This window comes from Pelophylax lessonae, assembly GCF_965119305.1.
Source record: "Pelophylax lessonae genome assembly, chromosome: 3".
NCBI classification, from domain to species: Eukaryota; Metazoa; Chordata; class Amphibia; order Anura; family Ranidae; genus Pelophylax; species Pelophylax lessonae.
In genome coordinates, this window is record NC_138770.1 from 643,779,907 (window position 1) to 643,800,999 (window position 21,093).

Sequence of the window (21,093 nt, forward strand, 5' to 3'; positions counted from 1 at the left end):
TTCCAAAAAGATTGCGTTTAAAAGACCGCTGCGCAAATGCCGCGTGACAAAAAATATTGCAACGACCACCATTTTATTTTCCAGAGTCTTTGGTAAACAAATATATATAATGTTTGGGGAGCTGCAACTGCATATCATCCCGGTACAACCACTTCTACAAGCTGACGTACAGGTACGTCGGTTTGCGGGAAGTAGTTAAAGCAGACCTTTAGTGTCGGTTCACATTTGTGCGATCACAGAGGTCACATGTAATTCGGAGCGCACTGCTCCTAAAATTACATGCGATGTCTGTGCGGTGCAAATTCAGCCATACAGTTTGTATGGCTGAATTTGCACCACAATCACACCTAACACGCACAGGACTCTTTTTTTGGTCTGCAGCAGAATCGGATAGCATAGTGGTTCACACTAGTGCGATCCGATTCTGTGCGAACTTTTCAGATCACACTGCGATATGCCATCTGATCTGGGGGTGTCGTTAACTTTTAATTGACACCCCCAGCGTATCGCATATGGCAGTGTGAACTGCCAGGGGTGCGGATGCGGAACACGCTGTATATTCGCAGCGTTCCCGCATCGCAGAAATGTGAACCGGCACTTAGATGTTTTTTCATCTTTCCATCTATTAAATCTTCTGCTCTTGTTGTTTTAACTTTGGATAGTAGAACATTTTTTTTTTCTGCCAGTAAATACCATATAAAGTACACTCCACTTCCTATTTTTTTGTCTGGTAATCAGCCTAGGCTAATGACATCATGCACAGCTCTCTCTCTCACTCTTGTGAGAGTTTGCCAGCAAAGGAGGAGGGGTGAGTCATAGGAGAGCCCAAGGAGAGCTGCAGAGCTGGAGGGGGCTGAAAGAGGGCGGATATAACAGGAGACTGCAGATGAGTATACATCAAGAGAGAAGAAATGTGCAGGCAAGTGGTGTGAGTGTGCCTGTCTGTATATTTGTGTGTGTGTCTGTGTGCCTCTGTGTGTTTGTGTAAATCCAGAAAGTGAACAGGCAGCAGCTTCAGCTGCCCATAGTTAAAATGGCTGCAGCCAGACTTAGTAGAGGGGGATTTCTGCAGCATATTTGGTTAGTACAGAATCGCAGTATATAGAAAAAATACTATGCAAAGTGGTTGGAGGGAAGCTTCACAATGGCAAATATGTTTTTATTACAAATTATGTGAGCAGACTGCAGTTCCTCTTTAAGCTGGAGACAAAAAATGTTTTTAATTTAACATCAGTTTTAAGGGTCGTTTGACACCATGAAGGGTACGGGAACATGATGTGCGTTCCTGTGCAATTCACATGCGATCTAGGTGCAGTGTGATTTAATTTGAATGTGCTGAAATTGCACGGTATCCCAATGAATGTAGTGCATACACTACTTTATAAAACGTACAACAACCAGATCTCATAGTACTAATATACCATGTACTATGTGATCTGGTGCAGGCAAACACACTGCATTGGGGGTGTTAAGTTAACACTGACATCTGCTGCAGATCGCAAGTGCAGTGCGTTTTGTAACGCGGTGCTGGAAACGCGCATAGAATGTTCTGGTGTGAACGGGCCTTAAAAAAGTTCCTATATACAGGTAAACCCGGATTTGCCTTTAAAATTTTTCACTTAATCTGGAAAACTGCGTCCCTTCCACTTTATATAGGTTTTAATGTTTAGAGCTTTGATATTTTACATTAGTTTCCGATCCCTCTGACTCCAAACCCCCCCACCGTATCCTACACTTACCTTACATTTGTCTGTATTTTTTTTCAATGTTTTTGTGCCGCAACTGCTGCAGCAAAACTGTAATTTGGACGCACATAATTACAGATACGTTCACATTTTCCAGGACATTTCACTGCACATACCCAGCAAATGACTACTTGTCATGTTTATACAAACTCCATTCAAAAGGAGCGTTTTTGAATTAAATCCAAAGGTGGAAATTATATTTAGCTGCCAATGTGGGTTCAGTAAAACGTTCATTGTATTAATGTAGACTAGAGCGTCTCCTAATGTATCCTGAGATCCGTGCTTGATAAAATTCTCACATTGATTTCCATCAGCACAATTCGAGGGGCGTTAGTGATAATTAGGTAGTGTAAGTCAATGTGTATGTAAACCCCAACAATCAACTTCTCGTGTTTCCCCTCTTGTTCATCCGTTAAATATACCGACAAAGAAAAATCCTATCGGGGTTTGAAAAAGTCAGCACCTACAAGTACTGTAGGTTCTAGTTTTTAAAAAAAAAAAAAGTACTTACCAGCCTTTAGAAGTTCAGCACTGTCATCTTACAGCCAAAAGTCTTCACTGCTATCTTTGTTACCACGCCACCATCTTAGATTTGGGAGCTGTCTTCTCTCCCTTGCTGCCATCTTGGATTGTCAAGCTGTCTTCTCTCCCGCACTGCCATCTTGGATTTGCGTGCTGTCTTCACTCCCACACCTCCATCTTGGATTTGCGTGCTGTCTTCGCTCCCAAACCTCCATCTTGAATTTGGGAGCAGTCTTTGCTCATGCCATCTTGGTTTTGGGAGCTGTCTTTGCTCCTACACTGCCATCTTGGATTTTCAAGCTGTCTTCTCTCCCTCACTGCAATCTCGGATTGGCGAGCTGTCTTCTCTCCCATACTGCCATCTTGGATTTGCCCACTGTCTTTGCTCCCACACCGCCATTTTGGATTTGGGAGCTGTGTTTACTCCTACACTGCCATCTTGGATTTTTGAGCTGTCTTCTGTCCCAAACTGCCATCTTGGATTTTTGAGCTGTCTTCTGTCCCAAACTGCCATCATGGATTTGCATGCTGTCTTTGCTCCCACACTGCCATCTTGGATTTGGGAGCTGTCTTCGCTCCTACACTGCCATCTTGGCTTTGGGAGCTGTGTTCAATCCTACACTGCCTTCTTTGATTTTCAAGCTGTCTTCTCTCCCTCACTGCCATCTTGGATTGGTGAGCTATCTTCGCTCCCACACTGCCATCTTGGCTTTGGGAGCTGCCTTCGCTCCTACACTGCCATCTTGGATTTGGGAGCTGTCTTTGCTCCTACACTGCCATCTTTGATTTTCAAGCTGTCTTCTCTCCCTTACTGCCATCTTGGATTGGCGAGCTGTCTTCTCTCCCAAACTTCCATCTTGGCTTTGGTAGCTGCCTTCGCCCCTACACTGCCATCTTGGATTTTCAAGCTGTCTTCTCTCGCAAAATGCCATCTTGGATTTGCATGCTGTGAGTGTGTGTGTGTGTCTGTGTGTGTGTGTGTCTGTGACTGTGTGTGTGTGTCTGTGACTGTGTGTCTGTGAGTGTGTGTGTGTCTGTGTGTGTGTGTCTGTGTGAGTGTGAGTGAGTGTGTGTGTCTGTGAGTGTGTGTGTCTGTGAGTGTGTGTGTCTGTGAGTGTGAGTGAGTGTGTGTCTGTGTGTGTAGCTGTAGGTTGATTAGGGTGCATTAATATATTTTTTTTATTTTATTTATTTTATTATAGTGTACATTTTTTAACACTTTTTTCATATAAAGTGGACTTCCAGCCGTTTTGGTGTTTATTAAAAGTCAGCAGCTACAAAGAGTGTAGCCGCTGACTTTTAATGAACACACACTCACCTGTCCTACGGTCCAGTGATATGGCCGGCCTCCATTCTCACCCTCTCCTCACCACGGCATGGGCATCACTAGTGTGGGCACCCGGCTGTGACAACCTGTAGCTTTACAGCTGGGTGCGCACTGCGCATGTGTGAGTCGCACTGCGTGTCGTGAATGGGCGGGCAATCTTCTGGGACCTGTGACGCATCCCAGAAGATTACAGGGAGGGAGGGGGAGATGGGAACTTCTGTTCGAGCCGTCTAGGCAGCCCAAGCGGAAATGGGAGTGGGTACCTGTCAAATCTAGGTACCCGCTTGCCCCCCCTCCCCATAAAAACAAATGAAATGCTAAATGTGGCATGTCAGGGGGGTCAGAAGCACTTAAGGCAGAAGTTTCACTTTTGGGTGGAACTCCGCTTTAACTATATAGATATCACGAGGGGCTAACAAGCCCCCAATGTGATAGCATTGGGCAGGTGACAGGTTCTCTTTATGGAAACATAAGGGGTCAATTAGACCACTAATGTCTCCTCTGCCCTCCACTCTGGCCGACCAAGTAATTGATTTAAACTGGATTTAAATTCATACACTAGGACAATGCACTTTCTCCCTTACGGTTCTTCAAAAGAGTTTCTATGTATATGTTTCAGCTGTTAGAATTCAGGAGAGGAACGTCCTTTCATTTGGTGTGAATGAGTCATGGATTTGATGTGGATGCACCGCAGATGGAATTTTGTTTTTTTTGTTAAGCTTCTAACTACTGTTTTGGATTGTTCCCCATTGGCATTCCATGGTTATGGGTGAGCCATGTTGTGTTAAGTCTGCACAATATCAGAGGCTTTTATTGCTACAGAGTGGAGTATGAGGAACGCGTCAGATTTTCCACCTGCCAAATGTGGACTTTTAGAGGACACATTGACTTCACATTGGCCTTTGCCCAACAATGATCTTAAATGTGTTGTTTGTAACCTTTGTGCCATATATGCAGCCGTATTTATCATTCCTTTTGCTTTTGGACAGAAATTAATTTTTGCTGCAGAGAAATATATTCGGAGGAGATAGAGGTCATAAAAGACCGCCGGTCTTAGGTCTACACAGAGCGGCATTTATAATATGACATGTACATAGTTTATGCAAATGCAAGGCAGTTTTATTTTGCATAGTAAAGCAAATATTCATTAGGACTGTCCTATCTGACCTCTATCTCCTAATATGTAGGTTCCCGGCTGTCTCTGCACTCTCCTCCTTCATGGTCCAGGTATTGCTTCATGAGCCTGTCCATCATGATGATAGACTGATAGAGAGCGGAGCCAGCTGCAGCCGCAGAAACTGAAGTCGCTTTGTGCTTATTGCACTTTTAGGTATTTGATTTGCACCAGGGATGTTCAGATCCTAGTCTGAATCCAACTGACTGGTCATGCCAGGAAGCTGTCACTGTCTTTGGCCAATCATGCTGACTTTAAAAAAAAAAAAAAAAACACTAACCAGCTAGCTATTCTTCACTGGGTTTTGGCTCCCCAGCACCACCATCTTGGCTATGGGAGATGGCTGTGACTTCCTGAAGTCTCTCCAGTGCATGTGTGCGAGGCATGGCAGCGCTGTAGGACTGGTAGTGCAGCCTCCTGGGATGCGTAATATGTCCTAGGAGATTGAAGGTTGGGGGCTGGGCCAAACAGATGTAATTCATATCTAAATTTGCCCTGGGACTTTAATCACTTGCCGACCGGGCCATAGCCAAATGACGGCTACAGTGCGGTTGGCTTATTCTGGGAGGCCATACATGGATCTCCCCCCAAAATCTGGAAGTGTGTGCATCATGGATCGTGGTATAGGGCCAATGACAGCAGCCCTTTACCACTTGATCACTCTGTCCAATGATGGAGCGATCAGTTTTTAACAAGCCAGTGCATGTCCGGTTCAGTTCTCTCCTCACACGCTGTACACAGTGATCAGTACAGCGTGCAAGGAGAGGAGGGAGACTGCAGCACCACTCACCCTTGCCTGATTCTTTCCTCAATCGCGCCTCAATCTTGCCTCAATCGTGCCCATCTGTACCCCATCCATGCCTCAATCATGCCCATCCGTGCCTCAATCATGCCCATCCATGCCTCAGTCATGCCTCATTAATAACAATCTGTGCCTCATACATGCCTCATTTGTTCCCATCATTGCCTCTATAATGCCCATCTGTGCCACATCCATGCCTAATCTGCGCCCACCCATGCCACATCAGTTCTCATCCATGCCTCATTCATGCCACATCAGTGCTCATCCATGCCACATCAGTGCTCATCCATGCCACATCAGTGCCACATCAGTGCTCATCCATGCCACATCCGTGCTCATCCATGCCTCATCCGTACCACATCAGGGCTCATCCGTGCCTCATCCGTACCACATCAGGGCTCATCCGTGCCACATCCATGCCACATCAGGGCTCATCCGTGCTCATCCATGCCACATCCGTGCTCATCCATGACACATCAGTGCTCATCCATGCCACATCCATGGCACATCAGTGCTCATCCGTACCACATCCATGCCACATCAGTGCTCATCCGTGCCACATCAATGCCAATACAGTGCTTCTCAGTGCCCTACAGTGCCTCACAAAAATGTAATGGGTAGTCAGGAAATTACTTTTGTAATTATATGTCCCTAGAGCACCTGACAGTGTTTCTTGAATGTTGGGCCTCTGTATGTGGTCAGGCTGTGTACAAGTCTCACACATGTGGTATCGCCATACTCAGGAGGAGTAGCAGAATGTATTTTGGGTGTCATTTTTGCTATGTACATGCTATGTGTTAGAAATATCTTATAAATAAACAATTTAGTGTAAAAAAAAAATGGGTTTTAATTTTCTTTCCACATTTTCCAGAAACTTGTAGAAAAAAATAAGTTCAAAAGACTCATTATACTTTATGTGTAATTTATGCTCCTAGAACGCCTAGAGGTGCTACTTAGATGTTGGGCCTCTGTATGTGGCCAGGCTGTGTAAAAGTCTTACACACGTGGTATCGCCATACTCAGGAGGAGTAGCAAAATGTATTTTGGGGTGTAGTTACAAGTATGCATATGCAGTGTGTGAGAAAAAAAAACTTGGTAGTATGACAATTATGTGAAAAGAAAAAAAAAAATTAATAAAATCTTCATTTTGCAAAGAATTGTGGAAAAAAAGTTACAACTTCAAAAACCTTACCATGCCTCTTACTAAATACCTTGGAATGTCTACTTTCCAAAAGGAGTAATGTGGGGGGTATTTGTACTTTCCTGGCTTGTAAGTGTCTCAAGAAATGAGATAGGCCAGCAGTACATCAAGTGTGATACATTTTCAATGATTGGCACCATAGCTTGTAGACTCCATAACCTTCACAAATACCAAATAATATATACTTATTTTGGTTGGATTTTACCAAAGATCTGGAGCAGTATAACTTTTGGCCAAAATTTATCAAGAAAAATTACTAAATTTTCTAAATTTGTAAACCGAAATGAAGAAAAATGCACTTTTTTCCCAAATTTTAGGTCTTTTTTCATTTATAGCGCAAAAAACAAAACAAAAGAAAAAGTGATGAAAAAATACCAACAAAAGAAAGCTCAATTTTAGTGAGTAAAAAAGGATGAACATTTCATATGGGTACAGTGTTGACTGAGTAATTGTCATTCAAAATGTGAGAGCACTGAAAGCTGAAAGTTGGTCTGGTTAGGAAGGGGGTATAAGTGCCCAGTGGGTAAGTGGTTAAAAGAGGCGCAACATACACAACCAATGGATACATAGTATATAAATGTATTAGTAATTGGATACAGTTCTCATAAGATGGCATAAAAAAGAGACAATAATGTCAAGCTGATTTGTAGTAATTTCATGGTACAATTCATATCAAATTTACATGGTACAAATAAATCATTTAAAATATGCATCCTAAAATTTGACATGTTTCGTAAATCTCTGTTCCTTTCCTCAGCAGTAGATGCATATATAAATATCTGTACGGTAGAACATCAATATTAAAATACATGACATAATTAGTAATAAGTACTGTTATTCAATGATCAGGGGCGGCCATAGGCAACCCAATACTTCAAGTACAAGGCAAAACTTTTTTTTATAGTTTTGGATAGAGTGGAGAGGGATTAGAACAGGGGAGGACTGGGCCAGGGGGCAGGGGGGCAATTGCCCTCTGGGCCACTCTAATGCCCCATAAAAAGGCTGCACCGCTTCTGCCATAGACATGCCTAAAAGATTCCTGGTGAAGAAAAGTAAAAAGTCCCCGCCACTGACCTACTGAGTGCAGGATGAAGACAAGGACAGAGCAATGCCTGTTCCATGCCCCACTGGAGCCCCAACCGAGCTGTCCCAGATCCCCCCAACCACCCCCCTGCTAGCCAGGTCGGGAATCCAGTTTCGACCTGTGAGTAGAGAGTACCTGGAGCAGAGCTTCAGCCTGGAATGGGGGTCAGGAGGAGGCTGGGAAGAGGGAGAGTGGGAGGGGGGCCGAGTTGCTGCACCATGGGCCTCTGGTTTGTACTTGCCCCCTGGGCTGAAAATTGCCAGTCAGCCCCTGGATTAGAAGGCTTGTCAGTTTTTACTGTTCACAATGCCTCCGTTGGGGAGATTCACCCTCTCTATTTGTCATGTTTACCATTATCATTGAAAGTGAAAGTAAAAGAAAATCCCAAATTTTGGGTTGTCCCCAGAAAAGTATTAGAGGGGAAATCTTCCAATGGGGACACTAGTTATGGTGACCTGAGGGTCCCCAAGAAATTCTCATAATTTGAAGGGATTTCCTCCCACTTCCTGTTTTGCTATGCGACAGGCAGTTAAGGGAAATCTCAACAATGGGACATAGATGGCAAAAAAAATAAAAAATCTGGGAGGGGTTATATCCCTCCCTTACTCTATCCAAAAAAAAAAAATGTTTAGCCCATAGTTCTAATTTTAGGCCCATACACATGGTCAGAAAACCGTACTAAAAACATCGCTTTTGAAGCGATCGTACAATAATCTGATCGTTGGTACACAGCTTCCGTCTGAAATTTTCAGAAGGGGCAAACAGGAAAGTTTTTCTCGTACGATACCGGATTGTGCGATTTTCATTTAATCAGCACTGTTTTGTCTGAAAATACAATTCAAAAATACTCCACTTCCAAATTTTTATTCTGTTGTATGAGAATGTTCGCACGTTAGTAACCCCTAACGTGTATGTGAGTAGCATGCAAAAAAGAACAGACAATCATTCATCCAATAGTGTATAGAAAGTAGTGCGCTCAACAAAATCGAATACATAAAAAATGCATATACCGTATTTATCGGTGTATAACACCAGTGCTGTATTTTGGCCTAGGCCAACAAGGCCCAGGCCTAGGGCGGCACTTTGCAGGGGGGGGCAGCAAAAAATCTGCACACTGCACAAAAAAACAAAAAAAGAGTTCTCCTGGCTCCCGCACGAAAATTGTCCCCACCGGCTTACGCTACACTTCTAGTATAGTGCCAGTCTTATGGGGTGAATTGTACTGGAAGGCAGGGTCCAGGAGGCAAATCAGTCTGGCACCCCCATAAAGCAGTCACACTGCTACCTGCTGGTATGATAATACCGGCCGGTCAGGACATTCGGTCAGACCGCAGGCCGCTGACCACCCTTAATACAACTGGCCCAACGGCCGCCAATGCTAGTTAGTGTGGCACTGCAGCCTAATGCTCCCCCTACCCTCCTCTGCCCCCAGGTATGGCGGGCATCATGTAAATAATATAATTTCATTTCTTTAAACATCCTTGTCTTTGAGTGAGCATATCGAATTGCATCCTATACAATTAAGACTTTTCAATAATTTTTTGGACCTGCTCACCTCAAATGAGCTATCACATTATGTCACTGGATTAGTAGGATTACTCCGATCTTATAAGATATTTGGACTTGTGTTTGCTGCCACTGATTATTTCACTTATTTATATAATCACTATGGACTTCCTAATCATTATACAAATAAGTGAAATAATCCTATGATTACAATCAGTGGCAGCAAACACAAGTCCAAATATCTTGAAATAAAGGAATAATCTTACTAATCCAGTGACATAAGGCTGCACTGATGGGCGCTAATAGGTTGCACTGATGCCCACTGATGAGGTGGCCATCGGTGGGTACTGATAAACTGCACTGATGGGCACTGATATGGCTGCACTGATGGGCACTGATATGGCTGCACTGATGGGCACTGATATGGCTGCACTGATGGGCACTGATATGGCTACACTGATGGGCACTGATATGGCTGCACCGATGGGCACTGATAGACTTTGGTTTTTGGTCTGTGGTTTACAGATAAATGTTCGGGTCATAAAAAGGAAGGGGTGTGACCTTCAAAGGAAGGGGTGGGTCATATTTAAATTAGGGGGTGCACAGGTTTAGTCAGGCCTAGGGCAGCAGAAAACCTAAATACACCACTGTATAACACGCACCTAATTTTAGGAGAGAAATTTCAGGAAAAAAGCTGAAATTTAAAATAAACAGCTTTAAACTCAGAACATTTTTTTTAATCAAATGCAGTCTCACCAGTGCCCACGAATGCAGCCTCATCAGCGCAGTGTCCATGAATGCAGCCTCATCAGTGCAGTGCCCACGAATGCAGCCTCATCAGCGCAGTGCCCACGAATGCAGCCTCGCCAGCTCAGTGTCCATCAATGCAGCCTCGCCAGCGCCAGTGTCCTTAAATGCAGCCTCGCGAGCGCAGTGTCCTTAAAGGCATCCTCGCCAGCGCTAGTGTCCTTAAATGCAGCCTCACCAGCGCAGTGTCCTTAAATGCAGCCTCACCAGCGCAGTGTCCTTAAATGCAGCCTCGCCAGCGCCAGTGTCCTTAAATGCAGCCTCGCCAGTGTCCTTAAATGCAGCCTCGCCAGTGTCCTTAAATACATCCTCGTCAGTGCCAGTGTCCTTAAATGCATCCTCGCCATGGCCAGTGTCCTTAAATGCATCCTCGCCATGGCCAGTGTCCTTAAATGCAGCCTCGCCAGCGCAGTGTCCTTAAATGCAGCCTCGCCAGTGTCCTTAAATACATCCTCGCCAGTGTCCTTAAATGCAGCCTCGCCAGCGCCAGTGTCCTTAAATGCAGCCTCGCCAGTGCCAGTGTCCTTAAATGCAGCCGCGCCAGTGTCCTTAAATACATCCTCGCCAGCGCCAGTGTCCTTAAATGCAACCTTAGCCAGCGCCAGTGTCCTTAAATGCAGCCTCGCCAGCGCAGTGTCCTTAAATGCAGCCTCGCCAGCGCCAGTGTCCTTAAATACATCCTCGCCAGCGCCAGTGTTCTTAAATGCATCCTTGCCAGCGCCAGTGTCCTTAAATGCAGCCTCGCCAGCGTAGTGTTATTAAATGCATCCTCGCCAGCGCCATTGTCCTTAAATGCATCCTCTCCAGCGCCAGTGTCCTTAAATGCAGCCTCACCAGCGCAGTGTCCTTAAATGCATCCTTGCCAGTGTCCTTAAATGCATCCTCGCCAGCGCCAGTGTCCTTAAATGTGTCCTCGCCAGCGCCAATGGCACTATCCAAATCCATTTTAAAAAAGGCTAGAAAGCAGTGCCGAAAAGTAGATGGTGGCAGGCCGGGCCGAGGAGAAGGGAGGACAAGCTATCGCAGTCAACGGAAGTCCCGGCACCTATGGTAGACGTCACACGGCTCGGCTTAGGAGAGATTCAAATCAATGAAAACTCCAAAAAACATATACAGTAAAACCTTGGATTGCGAGCATAATTCGTTCTGGAAACATGCTTGTAATCCAAAGCACTCTTATATCAAAGCAAATTTCCCCATAAGAAATAATGGAAACTCGGATGATTCGTTCCACAAGTCCTTCAGTTTATAGTCTATATACAAAGATTATAGCAATGTGATAGGTTGTGTAACCATAAAATGTCCATCCACAATATGCAGCCTTCCCAAGGGGATTAGAAGCAAAATCTAGCAGAGCTACAGAATATAAGAGAGATGAGAGGCGCCTCTAAGTGTAGCAATATGATTACATTTAATGAAGGTTCAACATTTAGCAACTCACATGGTTGATGATTAAAATAGGCACACCTAACATTGCAGGCATCCGGGGTAAAGCTGTCCACATAGACCATCTTCTGAACCACCGGCTCTCACCACTGTCAGTCTGCAATCGTGACTGGGAAGAATAGCCTGCAGTAGAGCGATCTGAAAGTGAGGCTTTGAATCACTCGTGGAGTGCAGCGGGGAAGGGATGATGAAGATGGCTGTGCAGAGGATGGTCTATGTGGACAGCTTTACCCCAGATGCCTGCACACTTAGATGTGCCTGTTTTAATCATCCACCATGTGAGTTGCTAAATATTGAACCTTCATTAAATGTAACCATATTGCTACACTTTAGAGACTCCTCTTTTCTTTTTTATACATGACGCTACTTGTATATCAAGACATCGCTTGTATATCAAGTCAAAATTTATTTTAAAAATTTGCTTGTCTTGCAAAGCGCTCTCAAACCAAGTTACTCTCAAACCAAGGTTTTACTGTACTGTAAATGTGACAATGCACCAAGTGAGTGAATCAAGTCTATGAATGAAATTAGATGAACTTAAAATCTTCAAATCTTGCAACTTGTGAATCAGATACTCAGTGGAACAAAACCAAGTGAAGTGACCCCTTACCAGATTGCAATAGAAATCAGTTATCGTAGTGATCACACATTCCACTCGTGAAAATGTAACCGTGTATGGTGTCACCCAAGTGTTAATATGTGCTTCTTACTGGAAATATATGGAGGGTATGCTCCATATATGTTGGTGTATAAATTCTATATACGGATGGTGCGCAGAATCGGCTCCAATTCATGGGACATGAGACGTTCTTCCCTTCATAGGGGCGTATTAGACTCACATGTGTGGATGACAATTTCTGTCGCTTGTATAACTGCCCCTTTAAGTTGATTCCGATTTTTCAGCTGTGTGCTTGCAAGCACATGTGCAATTTACATGTGCCAAATTAAAATTTACATCAAATACACTTTTGCAAACAGGTACTGACTAGTATTCCAATGTTTCTCTTCTCCCTCAGTTTTTTCCATCACTTGGCTAATGGGACCCCAAAGCTGTGACATGTCCCAGAAGATTGCAGGGAGGGAGGGGGGAGAGAAGAACTTCCGCCTGAGCCACCTAGGCGGCCCAAGTGGAAGTGGGAGCGGGTACCTGTCAAAACTAGGTACCCGCTCCCCCCCGCCCCCCAAAAAAATGACATGCCAAATTTGCCATGTCAGGGGGTCAGGAAACTTAAAGCGGAAGTTCCACTTTTGAGTGGAACTCCGCTTTACCCTCCTAAAGACTAAGCCTTTTTCTGACACATGTTGCTTACAAGTGGTTGTAAACCTACCTTTATAACTTTTACCTATAGGTAAGCCTTTAATAAGGCGTACCTATAGGTACTGTACATATCTACTAAACTTGTACCATTTAGGATATATTTACATTGCATGCAGCCGAAGACATCATCGGCGCATGCGCTCTGAAGAAACCTCCGCCCGTGCCATTTTTTCAGAGCCCTGTGCCATGACGTGATGCAGCTCCGGCCAGTAATACAGCCGGAGTCCGCAGACCAGGAAGGAAGACGGGTGAAGATGGATGCGGCTGCTAACGGGGACAACGCAGGCTTCATTTGCAGGTAAGTGTTGCATAATGTGCTAGTATGCGACGCATACTAGCACATTATGCCTTTACTTTGCAGGGAAGAAAAAAAAGGAAAAAAAAACTGGAGACTTTAATTCCTCTTAAAAATCTGTATTTTTTGCTAGAAAATTACTTAGAACCCCCAAACATTTTATATATATATATATATATATACATACATACATACATACATACATATACTGTATATATATATATATATATATATATATATATACATATATAAATATAGATATATATACAGTGCCTTGCGAAAGTATTTGCCCCCCTTGAACTTTGCGACCTTTTGCCTCATTTCAGGCTTCAAACATAAAGATATAAAACTGCAATTTTTTGTGAAGAATCAACAAGTGGGACACAATCATGAAGTGAAACGAAATTTATTGGATATTTCAAACTTTTTTAACAAATAAAAAACTGAAAAATTGGGCGTGCAAGGCACTTTTTATATATATATATTTTTTAGCAGACACCCTGGAGAATGAAGTGGTGATCGTTGCAATCTTTTATGTCACACTGTATTTGCGCAGAAGTCTTTCAAACGCAGTTTTTGGGGAAAAAATACACTTTAATGAATTAAAAAAAAAAACTAAACCGTAAAGCTAGCCCCATTTTTTTGTATAATGTAAAAGATGATCTTACACCAAGATTCGTGATCTTCATTCTAAACAAAAAAATCGTGATTCTGATTTTACCCAGAATCGTGCAGCTCTATTATACAAGATGTTTTTTCAATAAGGACAGAATTTTATGATTCTTTAGAAGCCGTCCATGGCTGCAGCAAATAACAATGAGCCAACTCTCAGTTTTCTCACGGCAGGAAGGCTGCAGGTTGGACTTCTAATGACGCTTGCTTGTTAAAGGTGAATTAATGCCTGGATTTCATGCTCCAGTTCTAGTGGTTTCCATCGCGGCCACATTAATGTGCATCTGGCGTACAGGATGTTCCTAGGTGCGCTATTGTTGCAGATTTTACACCGAGGCTCCTGAAAGGGCTACACATGTGGGGAGCAGGTGAAACGAGGACACCGGAAGAGGCTGACTTCTCTTTACCTACACGCCAGATTCTGCAGAAATTAATAACAGCATAAAGCAGTCTCTTGGTAAAACAGATTTAAACCCAACAGTTGTTCATGTATTATGTATTTGTGGTCTCTGTACAGTGCAACCTGAACGAAGGAGATAAAGGCGACGTGCTTCTATTACCCAGACATGCATGCCAATCATATCAACTATATTATTATATTATTATATATCAAATATATTATTATATCAAATTTTAATATATATATATATATATATATATATATATATATATATATATACATATATATATATACAGTGCCTTGCAAATTATTCGGCCCCCCTTGAACTTTGCGACCTTTTGCCACATTTCAGGCTTCAAACATAAAGATATAAAACTGTAATTTTTTGTGAAGAATCAGCAACAAGTGGGACACAATCATGAAGTGGAACGAAATTTATTGGATATTTCAAACTTTTTTAACAAGTAAAAAACTGAAAAATTGGGTGTGCAAAATTATTCAGCCCCCTTAAGTTAATACTTTGTAGCTCCACCTTTTGCTGCGATTACAGCTGTAAGTCGCTTGGGGTATGTCTCTATCAGTTTTGCACATCGAGAGACTGAAATTTTTGCCCATTCCTCCTTGCAAAACAGCTCGAGCTCAGTGAGGTTGGATGGAGAGCGTTTGTGAACAGCAGTTTTCAGTTCTTTCCACAGATTCTCGATTGGATTCAGGTCTGGACTTTGACTTGGCCATTCTAACACCTGGTTATGTTTATCTGTGAACCATTCCATTGAAGATTTTGCTTTATGTTTTGGATCATTGTCTTGTTGGAAGACAAATCTCCGTCCCAGTCTCAGGTCTTTTGCAGACTCCATCAGGTTTTCTTCCAGAATGGTTCTGCATTTGGCTCCATCCATCTTCCCATCAATTTTAACCATCTTCCCTGTCCCTGCTGAAGAAAAGCAGGCCCAAACCATGATGCTGCCACCACCATGTTTGATAGTGGGGATGTGCTCAGGGTGATGAGCTGTGTTGTTTTTACGCCAAACATAACGTTTTGCATTGTTGCCAAAAAGTTTGATTTTGGTTTCATCTGACCAGAGCACCTTCTTCCACATGTTTGGTGTGTCTCCCAGGTGGCTTGTGGCAAACTTTAAACTACACTTTTTATGGATATCTTTAAGAAATGGCTTTCTTCTTGTCACTCTTCCATAAAGGCCAGATTTGTGCAGTATACGACTGATTGTTGTTCTATGGACAGAGTCTCCCACCTCAGCTGTAGATCTCTGCAGTTCATCCAGAGTGATCATGGGCCTCTTGGCTGCATCTCTGATCAGTCTTCTCCTTGTATGAGCTGAAAGTTTAGAGGGACGGCCAGGTCTTCGTAGATTTGCAGTGGTCTGATACTCCTTCCATTTCAATATTATCGCTTGCACAGTGCTCCTTGGGATGTTTAAAGCTTGGGAAATCTTTTTGTATCCAAATCCAGCTTTAAACTTCTCCACAACAGTATCTCGTACCTGCCTGGTGTGTTCCTTGTTTTTCATGATGCTCTCTGCGCTTTTAACGGACCTCTGAGACTATCACAGTGCAGGTGCATTTATACGGAGACTTGATTACACACAGGTGGATTCTATTTATCGCATTAGTCATTTAGGTCAACATTGGATCATTCAGAGATCCTTACTGAACTTCTGGAGAGAGTTTGCTGCACTGAAAGTAAAGGGGCTGAATAATTTTGCACACCCAATTTTTTCAGTTTTTTATTTGTTAACAAAGTTTGAAATATCCAATAAATTTTGTTCCACTTCATGATTGTGTCTCACTTGTTGTTGATTCTTCACAAAAAATTACAGTTTTATATCTTTGTTTGAAGCCTGAAATGTGGCAAAAGGTCGCAAAGTTCAAGGGGGCCGAATACTTTTGCAAGGCACTGTATACATTATATTACCAAAAGTATTGGGACACCTACCTTTACACGCACATGAACTTTAATGGCATCCCAGTCTTAGTCCATAGGGTTCAATATTGAGTTGGCCCACCCTTTGCAGCTATAACAGCTTCAGCTCTTCTAGGGAGGCTGTGCACAAGGTTTAGGAGTGTCTATGGGAATGTTTGACCATTCTTCCAGAAGCGCATTTGTGAGGCCAGGCACTGATGTTGAACAAGAAGTCCTGGCAGTCTTCACTCTAATTCATCCTAAAGGTGTTCTATTGGGTTGAGGTCAAGACTCTGTGTAGGCCAGTCAAGTTCCCCCACCCCAAATTCGCTCACTCATGGCCATCTTTTGGGTCCTTTCACACGGGCTTTCCGCCCGGCAGACTCAGTTTTGCTCAGCAGGGATCGATCCGCCAATGCCTGCTGAACAGGCGGATGACAGCTCCGTCTCCGCTTACTTTGCAGAGACAGTCCTGTCAGATCCCGCTCTCCTCTATAGGAGATCAAATGAAAATGGACCTCCTGTCTTTTTTCATCCAATCCGATCCTCCAAAGGGATGGAAAATAGGGTTTCCATCCGTCCAGATTTCACGGACAGGATCGAATTGGATAGCAGCGGGCAGGGCCGCTGATAGGGGGGGATCACCAGTCCTGCTGTAGGGGGCCAGGAACACAGGGGGGCCCCTACAGCACAAGGAATCATTGTGGTTGGGCAGAGGGGCAATTACAGAAGGAATGCCTGTGCGGCACTCTGAAGCAGCCAAAAGTGAGTTTCTACCACCCCTGCCAGCTTTCAAATGCTGCAGGGAGAGAGACAGGGCATCGTTCCTGTAATTGCTTCTCGGACACCGATCCCCCCCTCCCTGTTCTGCCTGCTTCTGATCCCTCCTCACTCCCTTTGTACTCCCATTTCACTGTGCCCCCCCCCCCCTCCTGCAGCGCTGCAGGCTACCCTATCCTTTAGACTAAAAAAAACAAATTGTAAAAAAAAATTGTGCAATTCACACAGGTTCTCAGTTATGTCTGTGTCTACTAATAATGATAGGGGGGGCTGCCAGGTAGGCTGTATGGGGCCCCATGATTTCTAAGAGCAGCCCTGGCAGCGGGTGTCAGCAGAGATGTCTCCATAGGGGTGCATGGAGCATCTGATCAGGTCCGCCTGAAAAACTGAGAAGCGGACCGGATCAGAAAGCCCGTGTGAAAGGAGCCTTAGGGTTTCTAAAAAAATATTTTTACTTTTTCTAAATGGTTCTACAAGCAAAAGAATGCCAAGCTAACTCGCTCAATTTTAGTGTGTGTGGTTGGAGCCCAATAATAGTCCATAGGAGTGCTAATAAAGTGCTACGTAAACTCTTATAAAGCATTTTGTAGGTGTTTACTAAGCAGTTAACAGGCATTAAAATAGCTTTTTGGACGTTTATTGTTAAAGGAAATGATCCAGAAGTCTCCTTTGGGAGGACATCTTCTACCCAGCAATCTCTTCCCACAGTGGCCTCACAAACTCTTCTTTCTTCGGTTTCAGTTTTCTTTTTTTTTAGACATCAATAGAGATACAGCGGAATTAAATATAGCACAATTTTCAACAATCTAATGTTGAGTTTTATAATTGGAATTGTATTGATTATATTGTTGCATGCGTTACAACAATAGATAATATTTGGTTAACAATTATACTAATAAAATTAAAAAACAATGGCTATGTGTGGTTTAAAAGGTTTGCAAATTTTGCACATTGATCTTTATCCACTTGCCGACCGCTTACTCTATATAAACGGTGGCAGAGTGGCACCTACAGGCAGAATCACGTATATATATAATATATATATATATATATATATATATATATATATATATATATATATATGTAATTTGCCTTGGAGGAGCTAAGGGGCGAGCGCCCACCCCCGATTATCAGCGGGGAAGCCGGCGCGTGTGTCAGGCGGCTCCGATTGCCACCTAAGAGCCCATTCACACTGCAGCGGCACGACTCTGTACTACTTTCGGGGAAGACTTGTGAAGTCCCATGCACCGCGACTTCGGCGCGACTTGCACGGATTTCATATAATGAATGTCTATGCAAGTCACCCCGAGGTCGCCCCGAAGTAGTACAGGACCCTTTTTCTAAGTCGAAGCGACTTGTGTCTCTCCTATTAGAACAGTTCCTGTAGCAGTCAATGGACCGCGAGGGACCGCGACTTGTCAGGCTGACAAGGCGCTCTAGTGTGAATGGAGCCTGACACTCTCCCGCTGAGGGAGAAGGACGGACGGCTGATGTAAACACAGGCGTCCATCCTTCTCCCTGCAATGATCACAGGCACCATGTGATCCTTCTATATAGGATCGCATGTCTCTGTGATCATCTCACAAGCCCAACCCCCCCACAGTTAGAATCACTCCCCTGGGGTCACATGTAACCCCTTTAACACCAACAGTGTTAACCCTTTCCCTGCCAGTGTCATTATTCCAGTAACAGTGCATATTTTTAGCACTGATTACTGTAGTAATGTCGTTGGTCAACCCAAAAGTGTAAACAATGTCAGTTAGGGGTCCGATCTGTCCACCACAATGTCGCAGTCCCACAAAAAATTGCAGATTGCCACCATTACTAGTAAAAAAAAAAAAAAAAAAAAAACAATAAAAATAACATAAATCCTTCCTATAGTTAGTAGACGCAATAACTTTTGCGCAAAGCAATCAAAATACGCATATTGCGATTTTATTTTACCAAAAATGTGTAGCAGGAAAAAAATTGGCCTAAAATGTTAAAAACTATTTTTTTTTTTTGAGAATGTCATATAGCACAACGAATTTTTTTTTTTTTTTTTTTCAAAATTTTTGCTATTTTTTTGTTTATAGCGCAAAAAAAAAAAAAAAAAAATCACACAGGTAATCAAATACCACCAAAAGAAAGCTCTATTTGTGGGAAAAGGACATCAATTTTATTTGGGTACAGTGTCGCACGACCGCGCAATTGTCCGTTAAAGTAACGCAGTGCCGAATTGCAAAATAGGGCCTGGTCATTAAGGGGGAAAGTCTTCCTGTCCAGAAGTGGTTATATATATATATGAATAGTATTTGAGCCAAATTATATTCCAACAGTAGGCCTATAACTTTCAAAAACAAGTTGAGTGGAAAAAAAAAAAAAAGAAACAGTGGGGGGGGGGGGGGGGGGGTAGGGCATTCTGGCATGCCAAAATCACCAGTGTTTAGTTGTGTATTTAGTTACAATACAGAGCCTCCTTCTCCGGATGCCCCACCAATCTCAGATCTATCAAAAACATTTCTCAAGCTAGTGCAATCCAGGGATGGGTGAAAATGTCCTGTTCATGGCTCCCAGATGTGTAAGATATTTATATGGTTATTGTTTAAATTATTTTTTTTTATTGATTATGATGTTAAAGTGATTGTAAGCCTGGGTTCACAATAGGGCGGCTTCAAAGTCGCCCGACTCTGAAGCCGCCCCGTGCAGCGCGACTTCAGCGGGGCTTGCATATGACTTCTCTAATAGAAGTCAATGCAAGTCTTCCCCAAAGTAGTGCAGGAACCTTTTTCTAAGTCGGAGCGACTTGAGTCGCTCTGATTAGAACGGTTCCATTGCACTGAATGGAGCGCGACTTGTCAGGCGGCTAAGTCGCTTGACAAGTTGCCCCAGTGTGAACCCATGCTAAAGGTTTTTTTTTTCTGTTTAAATAACAAACATGTTATATTTACCTGTTCTGTGCAAGGGTTTTGCACCACGCAGCCCCTACCCCCCCCCCCCCTTTGTCTGGACAGTGCTGATCACAAGCACTCTCCCAAGAAATGAAAAAAAAACTCTCTAGCAATACACAGCAAACTGAGCATGTGCAGCCCGTCCCCTAGCCTCTGTTCTATCAGAAGTTGGATTGGGGACTGTGAAAGAAGGGAAGGATCAGAGAAGACAGGATCAAACCCCCTTTTTACACAATGCAGAGGATTAACCCCTTAGGTTCTACAGTGACTATAACTAACATGCTTTACTGCATATAAAGACTGATTTTACTGTTGTGGGTTTAGTAAAACTTTAAAGGTGTTGTAAAGTCAGAAGGTTTTTTTTATCTTCATGCATTCTATGCATTTAGATAAAAAGCCTTCTGTGTGTAGCAGCCCCCTAAAACTTATTGGAGCCCCATCTCTGTCAAATGATGTCCCCCGAGTCCCTCGGCTGTCCGTGGACTCTCCCTCCTGATTGGCTGAGACACAGCAGCGGTGCACTCTGTCAATCAAAGTCAGTTGACCAATCAGGAGCGAGAAGGGCAGGGCCGAAGGGCAGTTCCGTGTCTGAATGGATAAGCAGAGCTGCAGCTTAGCTTGGGTGCCCCCATAGAAAGCTGCTTGCCGTGGGGGCACTCAACAGGAGGGAGGGGCCAGGAGCAGCGAAGAGGGACCTGAGAAGAGGAAGATCCCAACTGCAACCAACAGCACAGAGGAGGTGTGTATAACATGTTTGTTATTTAGTTTTATTTTATTTTTTAAATCAAGAGACTTTTTTAATCACTTTAATCCTTTGTTGATGAACAGAGCCATTTGATCAGCACTGGTGACTGTGTAAGGGTTGATTTTGTTGATTTTCTACTTTTTTTCCAAGTAGACTTTACGGAAGTCAATGCATATTGTCACATTTAAAGCGGAGTTTCGGCCACTAAATCTTTACTTTAGATTTTATGGCATCCGCTTCCTTATTGGCACCTGTACAAGAATTGGATATTCCCGCCTTTTTTTTTTTTTTTTTTTACTTACCTTATTTCAGAAGATAATATACTCACCTTTACATCCACTTCCTCCTTACTCGGCCGCGGCCCGCAATGCGTCCTGGGAGCTCTTGCTCGTCGCTCCCAGGATGCAGTGGGCAGTGA

General features: G+C 43.4%; 1 protein-coding gene across 1 annotated transcript in view; it reads left to right on the top strand.

Moving 5' to 3' along the window:
- The window catches only part of TTC7A (tetratricopeptide repeat domain 7A), a 596,795-nt gene that overhangs the window by 278,319 nt on the left and 297,383 nt on the right, over window positions 1–21,093 (top strand). The gene's annotated exons all lie outside the window — the stretch shown is intronic.